General features: G+C 50.5%; 1 protein-coding gene across 1 annotated transcript in view; it reads left to right on the top strand.

Annotated features, from left to right (window-relative positions):
* Nucleotides 1–18,911, top strand: part of LOC146796185 (uncharacterized) — a 307,863-nt gene that overhangs the window by 285,149 nt on the left and 3,803 nt on the right. The gene's annotated exons all lie outside the window — the stretch shown is intronic.

The following is an 18,911-nucleotide window of genomic DNA, read 5'->3' as shown; positions in this document are numbered from 1 at the left end:
GACTGGAAACAAGCATCCTAGGACCGGTTTCGGGGTTTCACCCCTCTTCAGCCAGGATAGCTTGATTCCAGTGGCATGGAGAGCACGGGACTCACGTCTGAGCATACCCGTCCCACTCGGGGTGACAAATGCAAAAACAATTGATGGACAGAATGCAGAACAATGTCATACATTCACCCCAGTACAGAGATCTGGGCCTAAATCCATCAGTTTTTTTGCTCACCATGCCATTCCAGTTTGAACCCAGCCATATGAAAATCAGTCTTGACCCTGTGCCTCATGGGAACAGTCCAGCCCGAACTGCCAAGCCAGGTCCTCCCTGGACTGGAAACAAGCATCCTAGGACCGGTTTCGGGGTTTCACCCCTCTTCAGCCAGGATAGCTTGATTCCAGTGGCATGGAGAGCACGGGACTCACGTCTGAGCATACCCGTCCCACTCGGGGTGACAAATGCAAAAACAACAATTGATGGGCAGAATGCAGAACAATGTCATACATTCACCCCAGTACAGAGATCTTGGCCTAAATCCATCAGTTTTTTTGCTCACCATGCCATTCCAGTTTGAACCCAGCCATATGCAAATCAGTCTTGACCCTGTGCCTCTGTTACCAAAACACACCCACCTGTGAAGGATGTGAGGGTCTGATCCACGGGAGCGACGAGAATGTTCCCACACTCTCTAACCCTGTCCAAAATAGAGTGAATGACAACACCCTCAAAGGTGACAGGCAAAGAGAGATGTGGGGACTGAAAACGGGGAGGAACACACTTCAAGTCCCCAGCTGGTCTTCTTCAAGGGCAGGCATAAAGAAGTACCTAAAAGAAGACACAAGGGACGTTAGAACAACTTAGCCTATCTGCAGGACTCCGTAAACTACTCTGTTGCTACATAAGTTAGTGTACAGTGAATCTTTCCTTCTCTTACCAGCTGGACATCTCGTGATGCTTGGAATGACTTAAAGGCTGCAGGGGAATGTATTCAGACAAAAGGTGGCTATGGCCAGGAACTGAGCAAGGACTCTCCTAAGGAATTAAAGGTGACATACAAGGCACGGGATAAAGGAGAACCCTTCTCCAAGGACCCAAACCACAAGAACTAGGCAGCTTATAATTCCATAGGTTAAACCAAAAGAACACACGCTTGTTTATCCGTCTGCTCACACCCTAAACACCCAAGGTCTAAGGAGGCAAATACCCTTACCGCGCACAACGCGCGTTTACAAAGTTGCAGCTCACCCCGGGACTCCAAGGGAACCTCAATACTAACTACGCGCACCGCGCGTTAACAATGGCCAAGTTCAAAGAAAATGTCGAAATGCCTATTGCATTTACCAGTACGCGCACCGCCCGTCTAAAAACAAATACACTGCCCACAAACTGCACAATCTATGACGGGTTGCTATTTCACCCGCAACTGCACCACTTCGGGAAGCGAAGGCGGCATTTAAGGCGGGCGACCACACCTGCCTCTAATTTCGGGGATAAATGTAAAAGGGAAAATGAAGGAGTTACCTCCCAGAACGTAGCGGAAATAACGTCTACACACAACAGAAACCCAGCGGCATTCACAAGGCTTACCGCACAACCTGCAAGAACTACCTAGAAGTGAAGCCATAAGCGGAGCGATCCTCTCGCTTAGACGACACTCACCAAATGCACTCGACCTTTGGATAGGGACACAACACGGACAGCCTGTGAGGGGAATCGAGGAATCGACCGGCCAGGAAACAGGATCCAGGAAACTGAAAGCCAAGCACTGGCTCCTTGGCAACGCCCCTATTTAAGGAGGGAGTGTACACAAAGTCCGCCTCTATCTACCGCAGGCAGGGAGCGTCTACAAAGAGCATGCCCTCGTGAATTGAACTTTATTGTTCCCAAGCAGCCAAGAGGTCAGACACGAAGCCCGAGGTGTAACAGCCTCATGGGAACAGTCCAGCCCGAACTGCCAAGCCAGGTCCTCCCTGGACTGGAAACAAGCATCCTAGGACCAGTTTCGGGGTTTCACCCCTCTTCAGCCAGGATAGCTTGATTCCAGTGGCATGGAGAGCACGGGACTCACGTCTGAGCATACCCGTCCCACTCGGGGTGACAAATGCAAAAACAACAATTGATGGACAGAATGCAGAACAATGTCATACATTCACTCCAGTACAGAGATCTGGGCCTAAATCCATCAGTTTTTTTGCTCACCATGCCATTCCAGTTTGAACCCAGCCATATGCAAATCAGTCTTGACCCTGTGCCTCATGGGAACAGTCCAGCCCGAACTGCCAAGCCAGGTCCTCCCTGGACTGGAAACAAGCATCCTAGGACCGGTTTCGGGGTTTCACCCCTCTTCAGCCAGGATAGCTTGATTCCAGTGGCATGGAGAGCACGGGACTCACGTCTGAGCATACCCGTCCCACTCGGGGTGACAAATGCAAAAACAACAATTGATGGACAGAATGCAGAACAATGTCATACATTCACCCCAGTACAGAGATCTGGGCCTAAATCCATCAGTTTTTTTGCTCACCATGCCATTCCAGTTTGAACCCAGCCATATGCAAATCAGTCTTGACCCTGTGCCTCATGGGAACAGTCCAGCCCGAACTGCCAAGCCAGGTCCTCCCTGGACTGGAAACAAGCATCCTAGGACCGGTTTCGGGGTTTCACCCCTCTTCAGCCAGGATAGCTTGATTCCAGTGGCATGGAGAGCACGGGACTCACGTCTGAGCATACCCGTCCCACTCGGGGTGACAAATGCAAAAACAACAATTGATGGACAGAATGCAGAACAATGTCATACATTCACCCCAGTACAGAGATCTGGGCCTAAATCCATCAGTTTTTTTGCTCACCATGCCATTCCAGTTTGAACCCAGCCATATGCAAATCAGTCTTGACCCTGTGCCTCATGGGAACAGTCCAGCCCGAACTGCCAAGCCAGGTCCTCCCTGGACTGGAAACAAGCATCCTAGGACCGGTTTCGGGGTTTCACCCCTCTTCAGCCAGGATAGCTTGATTCCAGTGGAATGGAGAGCACGGGACTCACGTCTGAGCATACCCGTCCCACTCGGGGTGACAAATGCAAAAACAACAATTGATGGGCAGAATGCAGAACAATGTCATACATTCACCCCAGTACAGAGATCTTGGCCTAAATCCATCAGTTTTTTTGCTCACCATGCCATTCCAGTTTGAACCCAGCCATATGCAAATCAGTCTTGACCCTGTGCCTCATGGGAACAGTCCAGCCCGAACTGCCAAGCCAGGTCCTCCCTGGACTGGAAACAAGCATCCTAGGACCGGTTTCGGGGTTTCACCCCTCTTCAGCCAGGATAGCTTGATTCCAGTGGCATGGAGAGCACGGGACTCACGTCTGAGCATACCCGTCCCACTTGGGGTGACAAATGCAAAAACAACAATTGATGGACAGAATGCAGAACAATGTCATACATTCACCCCAGTACAGAGATCTGGGCCTAAATCCATCAGTTTTTTTGCTCACCATGCCATTCCAGTTTGAACCCAGCCATATGCAAATCAGTCTTGACCCTGTGCCTCATGGGAACAGTCCAGCCCGAACTGCCAAGCCAGGTCCTCCCTGGACTGGAAACAAGCATCCTAGGACCGGTTTCGGGGTTTCACCCCTCTTCAGCCAGGATAGCTTGATTCCAGTGGCATGGAGAGCACGGGACTCACGTCTGAGCATACCCGTCCCACTCGGGGTGACAAATGCAAAAACAACAATTGATGGACAGAATGCAGAACAATGTCATACATTCACCCCAGTACAGAGATCTGGGCCTAAATCCATCAGTTTTTTTGCTCACCATGCCATTCCAGTTTGAACACAGCCATATGCAAATCAGTCTTGACCCTGTGCCTCATGGGAACAGTCCAGCCCGAACTGCCAAGCCAGGTCCTCCCTGGACTGGAAAAAAGCATCCTAGGACCGGTTTCGGGGTTTCACCCCTCTTCAGCCAGGATAGCTTGATTCCAGTGGCATGGAGAGCACGGGACTCACGTCTGAGCATACCCGTCCCACTCGGGGTGACAAATGCAAAAACAACAATTGATGGGCAGAATGCAGAACAATGTCATACATTCACCCCAGTACAGAGATCTTGGCCTAAATCTATCAGTTTTTTTGCTCACCATGCCATTCCAGTTTGAACCCAGCCATATGCAAATCAGTCTTGACCCTGTGCCTCATGGGAACAGTCCAGCCCGAACTGCCAAGCCAGGTCCTCCCTGGACTGGAAACAAGCATCCTAGGACCGATTTCGGGGTTTCACCCCTCTTCAGCCAGGATAGCTTGATTCCAGTGGCATGGAGAGCACGGGACTCACGTCTGAGCATACCCGTCCCACTCGGGGTGACAAATGCAAAAACAACAATTGATGGATAGAATGCAGAACAATGTCATACATTCACCCCAGTACAGAGATCTTGGCCTAAATCCATCATTTTTTTTGCTCACCATGCCATTCCAGTTTGAACCCAGCCATATGCAAATCAGTCTTGACCCTGTGCCTCATGGGAACAGTCCAGCCGAACTGCCAAGCCAGGTCCTCCCTGGACTGGAAACAAGCATCCTGGGACCGGTTTCGGAGTTTCACCCCTCTTCAGCCAGGATAGCTTGATTCCAGTGGCATGGAGAGCACGGGACTCACGTCTGAGCATACCCGTCCCACTCGGGGTGACAAATGCAAAAACAACAATTGATGGACAGAATGCAGAACAATGTCATACATTCACCCCAGTACAGAGATCTGAGCCTAAATCCATCAGTTTTTTTGCTCACCATGCCATTCCAGTTTGAACCCAGCCATATGCAAATCAGTCTTGACCCTGTGCCTCATGGGAACAGTCCAGCCCGAACTGCCAAGCCAGGTCCTCCCTGGACTGGAAACAAGCATCCTAGGACCGGTTTCGGGGTTTCACCCCTCTTCAGCCAGGATAGCTTGATTTTGATTCCAGTGGCATGGAGAGCACGGGACTCACGTCTGAGCATACCCGTCCCACTCGGGGTGACAAATGCAAAAACAACAATTGATGGACAGAATGCAGAACAATGTCATACATTCACCCCAGTACAGAGATCTGGGCCTAAATCCATCAGTTTTTTTGCTCACCATGCCATTCCAGTTTGAACCCAGCCATATGCAAATCAGTCTTGACCCTGTGCCTCATGGGAACAGTCCAGCCCGAACTGCCAAGCCAGGTCCTCCCTGGACTGGAAACAAGCATCCTAGGACCGGTTTCGGGGTTTCACCCCTCTTCAGCCAGGATAGCTTGATTCCAGTGGCATGGAGAGCACGGGACTCACGTCTGAGCATACCCGTCCCACTCGGGGTGACAAATGCAAAAACAATTGATGGACAGAATGCAGAACAATGTCATACATTCACCCCAGTACAGAGATCTGGGCCTAAATCCATCAGTTTTTTTGCTCACCATGCCATTCCAGTTTGAACCCAGCCATATGAAAATCAGTCTTGACCCTGTGCCTCATGGGAACAGTCCAGCCCGAACTGCCAAGCCAGGTCCTCCCTGGACTGGAAACAAGCATCCTAGGACCGGTTTCGGGGTTTCACCCCTCTTCAGCCAGGATAGCTTGATTCCAGTGGCATGGAGAGCACGGGACTCACGTCTGAGCATACCCGTCCCACTCGGGGTGACAAATGCAAAAACAACAATTGATGGGCAGAATGCAGAACAATGTCATACATTCACCCCAGTACAGAGATCTTGGCCTAAATCCATCAGTTTTTTTGCTCACCATGCCATTCCAGTTTGAACCCAGCCATATGCAAATCAGTCTTGACCCTGTGCCTCTGTTACCAAAACACACCCACCTGTGAAGGATGTGAGGGTCTGATCCACGGGAGCGACGAGAATGTTCCCACACTCTCTAACCCTGTCCAAAATAGAGTGAATGACAACACCCTCAAAGGTGACAGGCAAAGAGAGATGTGGGGACTGAAAACGGGGAGGAACACACTTCAAGTCCCCAGCTGGTCTTCTTCAAGGGCAGGCATAAAGAAGTACCTAAAAGAAGACACAAGGGACGTTAGAACAACTTAGCCTATCTGCAGGACTCCGTAAACTACTCTGTTGCTACATAAGTTAGTGTACAGTGAATCTTTCCTTCTCTTACCAGCTGGACATCTCGTGATGCTTGGAATGACTTAAAGGCTGCAGGGGAATGTATTCAGACAAAAGGTGGCTATGGCCAGGAACTGAGCAAGGACTCTCCTAAGGAATTAAAGGTGACATACAAGGCACGGGATAAAGGAGAACCCTTCTCCAAGGACCCAAACCACAAGAACTAGGCAGCTTATAATTCCATAGGTTAAACCAAAAGAACACACGCTTGTTTATCCGTCTGCTCACACCCTAAACACCCAAGGTCTAAGGAGGCAAATACCCTTACCGCGCACAACGCGCGTTTACAAAGTTGCAGCTCACCCCGGGACTCCAAGGGAACCTCAATACTAACTACGCGCACCGCGCGTTAACAATGGCCAAGTTCAAAGAAAATGTCGAAATGCCTATTGCATTTACCAGTACGCGCACCGCCCGTCTAAAAACAAATACACTGCCCACAAACTGCACAATCTATGACGGGTTGCTATTTCACCCGCAACTGCACCACTTCGGGAAGCGAAGGCGGCATTTAAGGCGGGCGACCACACCTGCCTCTAATTTCGGGGATAAATGTAAAAGGGAAAATGAAGGAGTTACCTCCCAGAACGTAGCGGAAATAACGTCTACACACAACAGAAACCCAGCGGCATTCACAAGGCTTACCGCACAACCTGCAAGAACTACCTAGAAGTGAAGCCATAAGCGGAGCGATCCTCTCGCTTAGACGACACTCACCAAATGCACTCGACCTTTGGATAGGGACACAACACGGACAGCCTGTGAGGGGAATCGAGGAATCGACCGGCCAGGAAACAGGATCCAGGAAACTGAAAGCCAAGCACTGGCTCCTTGGCAACGCCCCTATTTAAGGAGGGAGTGTACACAAAGTCCGCCTCTATCTACCGCAGGCAGGGAGCGTCTACAAAGAGCATGCCCTCGTGAATTGAACTTTATTGTTCCCAAGCAGCCAAGAGGTCAGACACGAAGCCCGAGGTGTAACAGCCTCATGGGAACAGTCCAGCCCGAACTGCCAAGCCAGGTCCTCCCTGGACTGGAAACAAGCATCCTAGGACCAGTTTCGGGGTTTCACCCCTCTTCAGCCAGGATAGCTTGATTCCAGTGGCATGGAGAGCACGGGACTCACGTCTGAGCATACCCGTCCCACTCGGGGTGACAAATGCAAAAACAACAATTGATGGACAGAATGCAGAACAATGTCATACATTCACTCCAGTACAGAGATCTGGGCCTAAATCCATCAGTTTTTTTGCTCACCATGCCATTCCAGTTTGAACCCAGCCATATGCAAATCAGTCTTGACCCTGTGCCTCATGGGAACAGTCCAGCCCGAACTGCCAAGCCAGGTCCTCCCTGGACTGGAAACAAGCATCCTAGGACCGGTTTCGGGGTTTCACCCCTCTTCAGCCAGGATAGCTTGATTCCAGTGGCATGGAGAGCACGGGACTCACGTCTGAGCATACCCGTCCCACTCGGGGTGACAAATGCAAAAACAACAATTGATGGACAGAATGCAGAACAATGTCATACATTCACCCCAGTACAGAGATCTGGGCCTAAATCCATCAGTTTTTTTGCTCACCATGCCATTCCAGTTTGAACCCAGCCATATGCAAATCAGTCTTGACCCTGTGCCTCATGGGAACAGTCCAGCCCGAACTGCCAAGCCAGGTCCTCCCTGGACTGGAAACAAGCATCCTAGGACCGGTTTCGGGGTTTCACCCCTCTTCAGCCAGGATAGCTTGATTCCAGTGGCATGGAGAGCACGGGACTCACGTCTGAGCATACCCGTCCCACTCGGGGTGACAAATGCAAAAACAACAATTGATGGACAGAATGCAGAACAATGTCATACATTCACCCCAGTACAGAGATCTGGGCCTAAATCCATCAGTTTTTTTGCTCACCATGCCATTCCAGTTTGAACCCAGCCATATGCAAATCAGTCTTGACCCTGTGCCTCATGGGAACAGTCCAGCCCGAACTGCCAAGCCAGGTCCTCCCTGGACTGGAAACAAGCATCCTAGGACCGGTTTCGGGGTTTCACCCCTCTTCAGCCAGGATAGCTTGATTCCAGTGGAATGGAGAGCACGGGACTCACGTCTGAGCATACCCGTCCCACTCGGGGTGACAAATGCAAAAACAACAATTGATGGGCAGAATGCAGAACAATGTCATACATTCACCCCAGTACAGAGATCTTGGCCTAAATCCATCAGTTTTTTTGCTCACCATGCCATTCCAGTTTGAACCCAGCCATATGCAAATCAGTCTTGACCCTGTGCCTCATGGGAACAGTCCAGCCCGAACTGCCAAGCCAGGTCCTCCCTGGACTGGAAACAAGCATCCTAGGACCGGTTTCGGGGTTTCACCCCTCTTCAGCCAGGATAGCTTGATTCCAGTGGCATGGAGAGCACGGGACTCACGTCTGAGCATACCCGTCCCACTTGGGGTGACAAATGCAAAAACAACAATTGATGGACAGAATGCAGAACAATGTCATACATTCACCCCAGTACAGAGATCTGGGCCTAAATCCATCAGTTTTTTTGCTCACCATGCCATTCCAGTTTGAACCCAGCCATATGCAAATCAGTCTTGACCCTGTGCCTCATGGGAACAGTCCAGCCCGAACTGCCAAGCCAGGTCCTCCCTGGACTGGAAACAAGCATCCTAGGACCGGTTTCGGGGTTTCACCCCTCTTCAGCCAGGATAGCTTGATTCCAGTGGCATGGAGAGCACGGGACTCACGTCTGAGCATACCCGTCCCACTCGGGGTGACAAATGCAAAAACAACAATTGATGGACAGAATGCAGAACAATGTCATACATTCACCCCAGTACAGAGATCTGGGCCTAAATCCATCAGTTTTTTTGCTCACCATGCCATTCCAGTTTGAACCCAGCCATATGCAAATCAGTCTTGACCCTGTGCCTCATGGGAACAGTCCAGCCCGAACTGCCAAGCCAGGTCCTCCCTGGACTGGAAACAAGCATCCTAGGACCGGTTTCGGGGTTTCACCCCTCTTCAGCCAGGATAGCTTGATTCCAGTGGCATGGAGAGCACGGGACTCACGTCTGAGCATACCCGTCCCACTCGGGGTGACAAATGCAAAAACAACAATTGATGGACAGAATGCAGAACAATGTCATACATTCACCCCAGTACAGAGATCTGGGCCTAAATCCATCAGTTTTTTTGCTCACCATGCCATTCCAGTTTGAACCCAGCCATATGCAAATCAGTCTTGACCCTGTGCCTCATGGGAACAGTCCAGCCCGAACTGCCAAGTCAGGTCCTCCCTGGACTGGAAACAAGCATCCTAGGACCGGTTTCGGGGTTTCACCCCTCTTCAGCCAGGATAGCTTGATTCCAGTGGAATGGAGAGCACGGGACTCACGTCTGAGCATACCCGTCCCACTCGGGGTGACAAATGCAAAAACAACAATTGATGGGCAGAATGCAGAACAATGTCATACATTCACCCCAGTACAGAGATCTTGGCCTAAATCCATCAGTTTTTTTGCTCACCATGCCATTCCAGTTTGAACCCAGCCATATGCAAATCAGTCTTGACCCTGTGCCTCATGGGAACAGTCCAGCCCGAACTGCCAAGCCAGGTCCTCCCTGGACTGGAAACAAGCATCCTAGGACCGGTTTCGGGGTTTCACCCCTCTTCAGCCAGGATAGCTTGATTCCAGTGGCATGGAGAGCACGGGACTCACGTCTGAGCATACCCGTCCCACTTGGGGTGACAAATGCAAAAACAACAATTGATGGACAGAATGCAGAACAATGTCATACATTCACCCCAGTACAGAGATCTGGGCCTAAATCCATCAGTTTTTTTGCTCACCATGCCATTCCAGTTTGAACCCAGCCATATGCAAATCAGTCTTGACCCTGTGCCTCATGGGAACAGTCCAGCCCGAACTGCCAAGCCAGGTCCTCCCTGGACTGGAAACAAGCATCCTAGGACCGGTTTCGGGGTTTCACCCCTCTTCAGCCAGGATAGCTTGATTCCAGTGGCATGGAGAGCACGGGACTCACGTCTGAGCATACCCGTCCCACTCGGGGTGACAAATGCAAAAACAACAATTGATGGACAGAATGCAGAACAATGTCATACATTCACCCCAGTACAGAGATCTGGGCCTAAATCCATCAGTTTTTTTGCTCACCATGCCATTCCAGTTTGAACCCAGCCATATGCAAATCAGTCTTGACCCTGTGCCTCATGGGAACAGTCCAGCCCGAACTGCCAAGCCAGGTCCTCCCTGGACTGGAAACAAGCATCCTAGGACCGGTTTCGGGGTTTCACCCCTCTTCAGCCAGGATAGCTTGATTCCAGTGGCATGGAGAGCACGGGACTCACGTCTGAGCATACCCGTCCCACTCGGGGTGACAAATGCAAAAACAACAATTGATGGACAGAATGCAGAACAATGTCATACATTCACCCCAGTACAGAGATCTGGGCCTAAATCCATCAGTTTTTTTGCTCACCATGCCATTCCAGTTTGAACCCAGCCATATGCAAATCAGTCTTGACCCTGTGCCTCATGGGAACAGTCCAGCCCGAACTGCCAAGTCAGGTCCTCCCTGGACTGGAAACAAGCATCCTAGGACCGGTTTCGGGGTTTCACCCCTCTTCAGCCAGGATAGCTTGATTCCAGTGGAATGGAGAGCACGGGACTCACGTCTGAGCATACCCGTCCCACTCGGGGTGACAAATGCAAAAACAACAATTGATGGGCAGAATGCAGAACAATGTCATACATTCACCCCAGTACAGAGATCTTGGCCTAAATCCATCAGTTTTTTTGCTCACCATGCCATTCCAGTTTGAACCCAGCCATATGCAAATCAGTCTTGACCCTGTGCCTCATGGGAACAGTCCAGCCCGAACTGCCAAGCCAGGTCCTCCCTGGACTGGAAACAAGCATCCTAGGACCGGTTTCGGGGTTTCACCCCTCTTCAGCCAGGATAGCTTGATTCCAGTGGCATGGAGAGCACGGGACTCACGTCTGAGCATACCCGTCCCACTTGGGGTGACAAATGCAAAAACAACAATTGATGGACAGAATGCAGAACAATGTCATACATTCACCCCAGTACAGAGATCTGGGCCTAAATCCATCAGTTTTTTTGCTCACCATGCCATTCCAGTTTGAACCCAGCCATATGCAAATCAGTCTTGACCCTGTGCCTCATGGGAACAGTCCAGCCCGAACTGCCAAGCCAGGTCCTCCCTGGACTGGAAACAAGCATCCTAGGACCGGTTTCGGGGTTTCACCCCTCTTCAGCCAGGATAGCTTGATTCCAGTGGCATGGAGAGCACGGGACTCACGTCTGAGCATACCCGTCCCACTCGGGGTGACAAATGCAAAAACAACAATTGATGGACAGAATGCAGAACAATGTCATACATTCACCCCAGTACAGAGATCTGGGCCTAAATCCATCAGTTTTTTTGCTCACCATGCCATTCCAGTTTGAACCCAGCCATATGCAAATCAGTCTTGACCCTGTGCCTCATGGGAACAGTCCAGCCCGAACTGCCAAGCCAGGTCCTCCCTGGACTGGAAACAAGCATCCTAGGACCAGTTTCGGGGTTTCACTCCTCTTCAGCCAGGATAGCTTGATTCCAGTGGCATGGAGAGCACGGGACTCACGTCTGAGCATACCCGTCCCACTCGGGGTGACAAATGCAAAAACAACAATTGATGGACAGAATGCAGAACAATGTCATACATTCACTCCAGTACAGAGATCTGGGCCTAAATCCATCAGTTTTTTTGCTCACCATGCCATTCCAGTTTGAACCCAGCCATATGCAAATCAGTCTTGACCCTGTGCCTCATGGGAACAGTCCAGCCCGAACTGCCAAGCCAGGTCCTCCCTGGACTGGAAACAAGCATCCTAGGACCGGTTTCGGGGTTTCACCCCTCTTCAGCCAGGATAGCTTGATTCCAGTGGCATGGAGAGCACGGGACTCACGTCTGAGCATACCCGTCCCACTCGGGGTGACAAATGCAAAAACAACAATTGATGGACAGAATGCAGAACAATGTCATACATTCACCCCAGTACAGAGATCTGGGCCTAAATCCATCAGTTTTTTTGCTCACCATGCCATTCCAGTTTGAACCCAGCCATATGCAAATCAGTCTTGACCCTGTGCCTCATGGGAACAGTCCAGCCCGAACTGCCAAGCCAGGTCCTCCCTGGACTGGAAACAAGCATCCTAGGACCGGTTTCGGGGTTTCACCCCTCTTCAGCCAGGATAGCTTGATTCCAGTGGCATGGAGAGCACGGGACTCACGTCTGAGCATACCCGTCCCACTCGGGGTGACAAATGCAAAAACAACAATTGATGGACAGAATGCAGAACAATGTCATACATTCACCCCAGTACAGAGATCTGGGCCTAAATCCATCAGTTTTTTTGCTCACCATGCCATTCCAGTTTGAACCCAGCCATATGCAAATCAGTCTTGACCCTGTGCCTCATGGGAACAGTCCAGCCCGAACTGCCAAGCCAGGTCCTCCCTGGACTGGAAACAAGCATCCTAGGACCGGTTTCGGGGTTTCACCCCTCTTCCGCCAGGATAGCTTGATTCCAGTGGAATGGAGAGCACGGGACTCACGTCTGAGCATACCCGTCCCACTCGGGGTGACAAATGCAAAAACAACAATTGATGGGCAGAATGCAGAACAATGTCATACATTCACCCCAGTACAGAGATCTTGGCCTAAATCCATCAGTTTTTTTGCTCACCATGCCATTCCAGTTTGAACCCAGCCATATGCAAATCAGTCTTGACCCTGTGCCTCATGGGAACAGTCCAGCCCGAACTGCCAAGCCAGGTCCTCCCTGGACTGGAAACAAGCATCCTAGGACCGGTTTCGGGGTTTCACCCCTCTTCAGCCAGGATAGCTTGATTCCAGTGGCATGGAGAGCACGGGACTCACGTCTGAGCATACCCGTCCCACTTGGGGTGACAAATGCAAAAACAACAATTGATGGACAGAATGCAGAACAATGTCATACATTCACCCCAGTACAGAGATCTGGGCCTAAATCCATCAGTTTTTTTGCTCACCATGCCATTCCAGTTTGAACCCAGCCATATGCAAATCAGTCTTGACCCTGTGCCTCATGGGAACAGTCCAGCCCGAACTGCCAAGCCAGGTCCTCCCTGGACTGGAAACAAGCATCCTAGGACCGGTTTCGGGGTTTCACCCCTCTTCAGCCAGGATAGCTTGATTCCAGTGGCATGGAGAGCACGGGACTCACGTCTGAGCATACCCGTCCCACTCGGGGTGACAAATGCAAAAACAACAATTGATGGACAGAATGCAGAACAATGTCATACATTCACCCCAGTACAGAGATCTGGGCCTAAATCCATCAGTTTTTTTGCTCACCATGCCATTCCAGTTTGAACCCAGCCATATGCAAATCAGTCTTGACCCTGTGCCTCATGGGAACAGTCCAGCCCGAACTGCCAAGCCAGGTCCTCCCTGGACTGGAAACAAGCATCCTAGGACCGGTTTCGGGGTTTCACCCCTCTTCAGCCAGGATAGCTTGATTCCAGTGGCATGGAGAGCACGGGACTCACGTTTGAGCATACCCGTCCCACTCGGGGTGACAAATGCAAAAACAACAATTGATGGACAGAATGCAGAACAATGTCATACATTCACCCCAGTACAGAGATCTGGGCCTAAATCCATCAGTTTTTTTGCTCACCATGCCATTCCAGTTTGAACCCAGCCATATGCAAATCAGTCTTGACCCTGTGCCTCATGGGAACAGTCCAGCCCGAACTGCCAAGGCAGGTCCTCCCTGGACTGGAAACAAGCATCCTAGGACCGGTTTCGGGGTTTCACCCCTCTTCAGCCAGGATAGCTTGATTCCAGTGGCATGGAGAGCACGGGACTCACGTCTGAGCATACCCGTCCCACTCGGGGTGACAAATGCAAAAACAACAATTGTTGGGCAGAATGCAGAACAATGTCATACATTCACCCCAGTACAGAGATCTTGGCCTAAATCTATCAGTTTTTTTGCTCACCATGCCATTCCAGTTTGAACCCAGCCATATGCAAATCAGTCTTGACCCTGTGCCTCATGGGAACAGTCCAGCCCGAACTGCCAAGCCAGGTCCTCCCTGGACTGGAAACAAGCATCCTAGGACCGGTTTCGGGGTTTCACCCCTCTTCAGCCAGGATAGCTTGATTCCAGTGGCATGGAGAGCACGGGACTCACGTCTGAGCATACCCGTCCCACTCGGGGTGACAAATGCAAAAACAACAATTGATGGATAGAATGCAGAACAATGTCATACATTCACCCCAGTACAGAGATCTTGGCCTAAATCCATCATTTTTTTTGCTCACCATGCCATTCCAGTTTGAACCCAGCCATATGCAAATCAGTCTTGACCCTGTGCCTCATGGGAACAGTCCAGCCAAACTGCCAAGCCAGGTCCTCCCTGGACTGGAAACAAGCATCCTGGGACCGGTTTCGGAGTTTCACCCCTCTTCAGCCAGGATAGCTTGATTCCAGTGGCATGGAGAGCACGGGACTCACGTCTGAGCATACCCGTCCCACTCGGGGTGACAAATGCAAAAACAACAATTGATGGACAGAATGCAGAACAATGTCATACATTCACCTCAGTACAGAGATCTGGGCCTAAATCCATCAGTTTTTTTGCTCACCATGCCATTCCAGTTTGAACCCAGCCATATGCAAATCAGTCTTGACCCTGTGCCTCATGGGAACAGTCCAGCCCGAACTGCCAAGCCAGGTCCTCCCTGGACTGGAAACAAGCATCCTACGACTGGTTTCGGGGTTTCACCCCTCTTCAGCCAGGATAGCTTGATTCCAGTGGCATGGAGAGCACGGGACTCACGTCTGAGCATACCCGTCCCACTCGGGGTGACAAATGCAAAAACAACAATTGATGGACAGAATGCAGAACAATGTCATACATTCACCCCAGTACAGAGATCTGGGCCTAAATCCATCAGTTTTTTTGCTCACCATGCCATTCCAGTTTGAACCCAGCCATATGCAAATCAGTCTTGACCCTGTGCCTCATGGGAACAGTCCAGCCCGAACTGCCAAGCCAGGTCCTCCCTGGACTGGAAACAAGCATCCTAGGACCGGTTTCGGGGTTTCACCCCTCTTCAGCCAGGATAGCTTGATTCCAGTGGCATGGAGAGCACGGGACTCACGTCTGAGCATACCCGTCCCACTCGGGGTGACAAATGCAAAAACAACAATTGATGGACAGAATGCAGAACAATGTCATACATTCACCCCAGTACAGAGATCTGGGCCTAAATCCATCAGTTTTTTTGCTCACCATGCCATTCCAGTTTGAACCCAGCCATATGAAAATCAGTCTTGACCCTGTGCCTCATGGGAACAGTCCAGCCCGAACTGCCAAGCCAGGTCCTCCCTGGACTGGAAACAAGCATCCTAGGACCGGTTTCGGGGTTTCACCCCTCTTCAGCCAGGATAGCTTGATTCCAGTGGCATGGAGAGCACGGGACTCACGTCTGAGCATACCCGTCCCACTCGGGGTGACAAATGCAAAAACAACAATTGATGGGCAGAATGCAGAACAATGTCATACATTCACCCCAGTACAGAGATCTTGGCCTAAATCCATCAGTTTTTTTGCTCACCATGCCATTCCAGTTTGAACCCAGCCATATGCAAATCAGTCTTGACCCTGTGCCTCTGTTACCAAAACACACCCACCTGTGAAGGATGTGAGGGTCTGATCCACGGGAGCGACGAGAATGTTCCCACACTCTCTAACCCTGTCCAAAATAGAGTGAATGACAACACCTCAAAGGTGACAGGCAAAGAGAGATGTGGGGACTGAAAACGGGGAGGAACACACTTCAAGTCCCCAGCTGGTCTTCTTCAAGGGCAGGCATAAAGAAGTACCTAAAAGAAGACACAAGGGACGTTAGAACAACTTATCCTATCTGCAGGACTCCGTAAACTACTCTGTTGCTACATAAGTTAGTGTACAGTGAATCTTTCCTTCTCTTACCAGCTGGACATCTCGTGATGCTTGGAATGACTTAAAGGCTGCAGGGGAATGTATTCAGACAAAAGGTGGCTATGGCCAGGAACTGAGCAAGGACTCTCCTAAGGAATTAAAGGTGACATACAAGGCACGGGATAAAGGAGAACCCTTCTCCAAGGACCCAAACCACAAGAACTAGGCAGCTTATAATTCCATAGGTTAAACCAAAAGAACACACGCTTGTTTATCCGTCTGCTCACACCCTAAACACCCAAGGTCTAAGGAGGCAAATACCCTTACCGCGCACAACGCGCGTTTACAAAGTTGCAGCTCACCCCGGGACTCCAAGGGAACCTCAATACTAACTACGCGCACCGCGCGTTAACAAAGGCCAAGTTCAAAGAAAATGTCGAAATGCCTATTGCATTTACCAGTACGCGCACCGCCCGTCTAAAAACAAATACACTGCCCACAAACTGCACACTCTATGACGGGTTGCTATTTCACCCGCAACTGCACCACTTCGGGAAGCGAAGGCGGCATTTAAGGCGGGCGACCACACCTGCCTCTAATTTCGGGGATAAATGTAAAAGGGAAAATGAAGGAGTTACCTCCCAGAACGTAGCGGAAATAACGTCTACACACAACAGAAACTCAGCGGCATTCACAATGCTTACCGCACAACCTGCAAGAACTACCTAGAAGTGAAGCCATAAGCGGAGCGATCCTCTCGCTTAGACGACACTCACCAAATGCACTCGACCTTTGGATAGGGACACAACACGGACAGCCTGTGAGGGGAATCGAGGAATCGACCGGCCAGGAAACAGGATCCAGGAAACTGAAAGCCAAGCACTGGCTCCTTGGCAACGCCCCTATTTAAGGAGGGAGTGTACACAAAGTCCGCCTCTATCTACCGCAGGCAGGGAGCGTCTACAAAGAGCATGCCCTCGTGAATTGAACTTTATTGTTCCCAAGCAGCCAAGAGGTCAGACACGAAGCCCGAGGTGTAACAGCCTCATGGGAACAGTCCAGCCCGAACTGCCAAGCCAGGTCCTCCCTGGACTGGAAACAAGCATCCTAGGACCAGTTTCGGGGTTTCACCCCTCTTCAGCCAGGATAGCTTGATTCCAGTGGCATGGAGAGCACGGGACTCACGTCTGAGCATACACGTCCCACTCGGGGTGACAAATGCAAAAACAACAATTGATGGACAGAATGCAGAACAATGTCATACATTCACTCCAGTACAGAGATCTGGGCCTAAATCCATCAGTTTTTTTGCTCACCATGCCATTCCAGTTTGAACCCAGCCATATGCAAATCAGTCTTGACCCTGTGCCTCATGGGAACAGTCCAGCCCGAACTGCCAAGCCAGGTCCTCCCTGGACTGGAAACAAGCATCCTAGGACCGGTTTCGGGGTTTCACCCCTCTTCAGCCAGGATAGCTTGATTCCAGTGGCATGGAGAGCACGGGACTCACGTCTGAGCATACCCGTCCCACTCGGGGTGACAAATGCAAAAAAAACAACAATTGATGGACAGAATGCAGAACAATGTCATACATTCACCCCAGTACAGAGATCTGGGCCTAAATCCATCAGTTTTTTTGCTCACCATGCCATTCCAGTTTGAACCCAGCCATATGCAAATCAGTCTTGACCCTGTGCCTCATGGGAACAGTCCAGCCCGAACTGCCAAGCCAGGTCCTCCCTGGACTGGAAACAAGCATCCTAGGACCGGTTTCGGGGTTTCACCCCTCTTCAGCCTGTCCTTGGGCTGTCTGCTTCTGAACAAGCATCAATTTATCCTTCAACTTCCTATGCTTGGATTCTATTTCATCACTACAGTATCTGGCATACCGTAAAATTTCATCAACCGGCTTGTTCTGCCAACAAATCAAATGCTGCTGTATCATGAGGCTAACCTCTGGCCTTAATCCCAACACAAACTTAGAAACAAACTGTCCCATGTCCTTGGTATCCAATACATCCAGACCACTATACTGCTTAAAAGCCTGCAAAAGTCTCTCATAAAACTCATGCACAGTCTCCTTAGGCTCTTGCACTGTCCTATCGATCTTCACCCAATCGATGTCCTGAGGTGAGATTTTGGACTTCAACCAAGTAATCACCTGCTCGAACTTTCTCATCACTATGGGCGACGGACCATTCGAGATCGGATCCCTGTCGGGCTCCGAAGTCGGCCACTCAACAGCAATTTTACATGCCGACCACAAATCACTCAGAACCACAATGTCAAATAGGGTTTTCAGATCAATCCACAATACTTTCGAGATTTTGACAAAGCGATCAATTTGCTTATACCACTCCGCAGGCTTGTCCCTCAAACGGGGAAAATCATTCGTGAAGGCAGCCAAATCACCCCTACTCCAAGGCACATGCACGTACCCTCCATTGTGCACCTCTCGCAAAGGATAGTTCCCTACCTCTGTCATCCCCCCACCCGGAGGTGGTGTCTCTCCTATTGTTCTCTTAGAGCTTTTCTTCTTAGACCACCTTTCTTCCCACTTGTCAAGCATAATCCATGCACGCATTGCTATGATTAGATCCTTGATATGGGTTCTCAATCCCAAGACTCTTTTCGCTTCTAGTTCCTGATCACTGTACTGCAACCTATGGCTCCCTTGCAATGATTTCGTTTTAGACAAATCCACCTCGTACCGCTTAGCCAATTC

This window comes from Triturus cristatus, chromosome 10, assembly GCF_964204655.1.
Source record: "Triturus cristatus chromosome 10, aTriCri1.1, whole genome shotgun sequence".
Lineage (NCBI taxonomy): Eukaryota > Metazoa > Chordata > Amphibia > Caudata > Salamandridae > Triturus > Triturus cristatus.
This window is presented reverse-complemented; position numbering and strand designations above follow the sequence as displayed.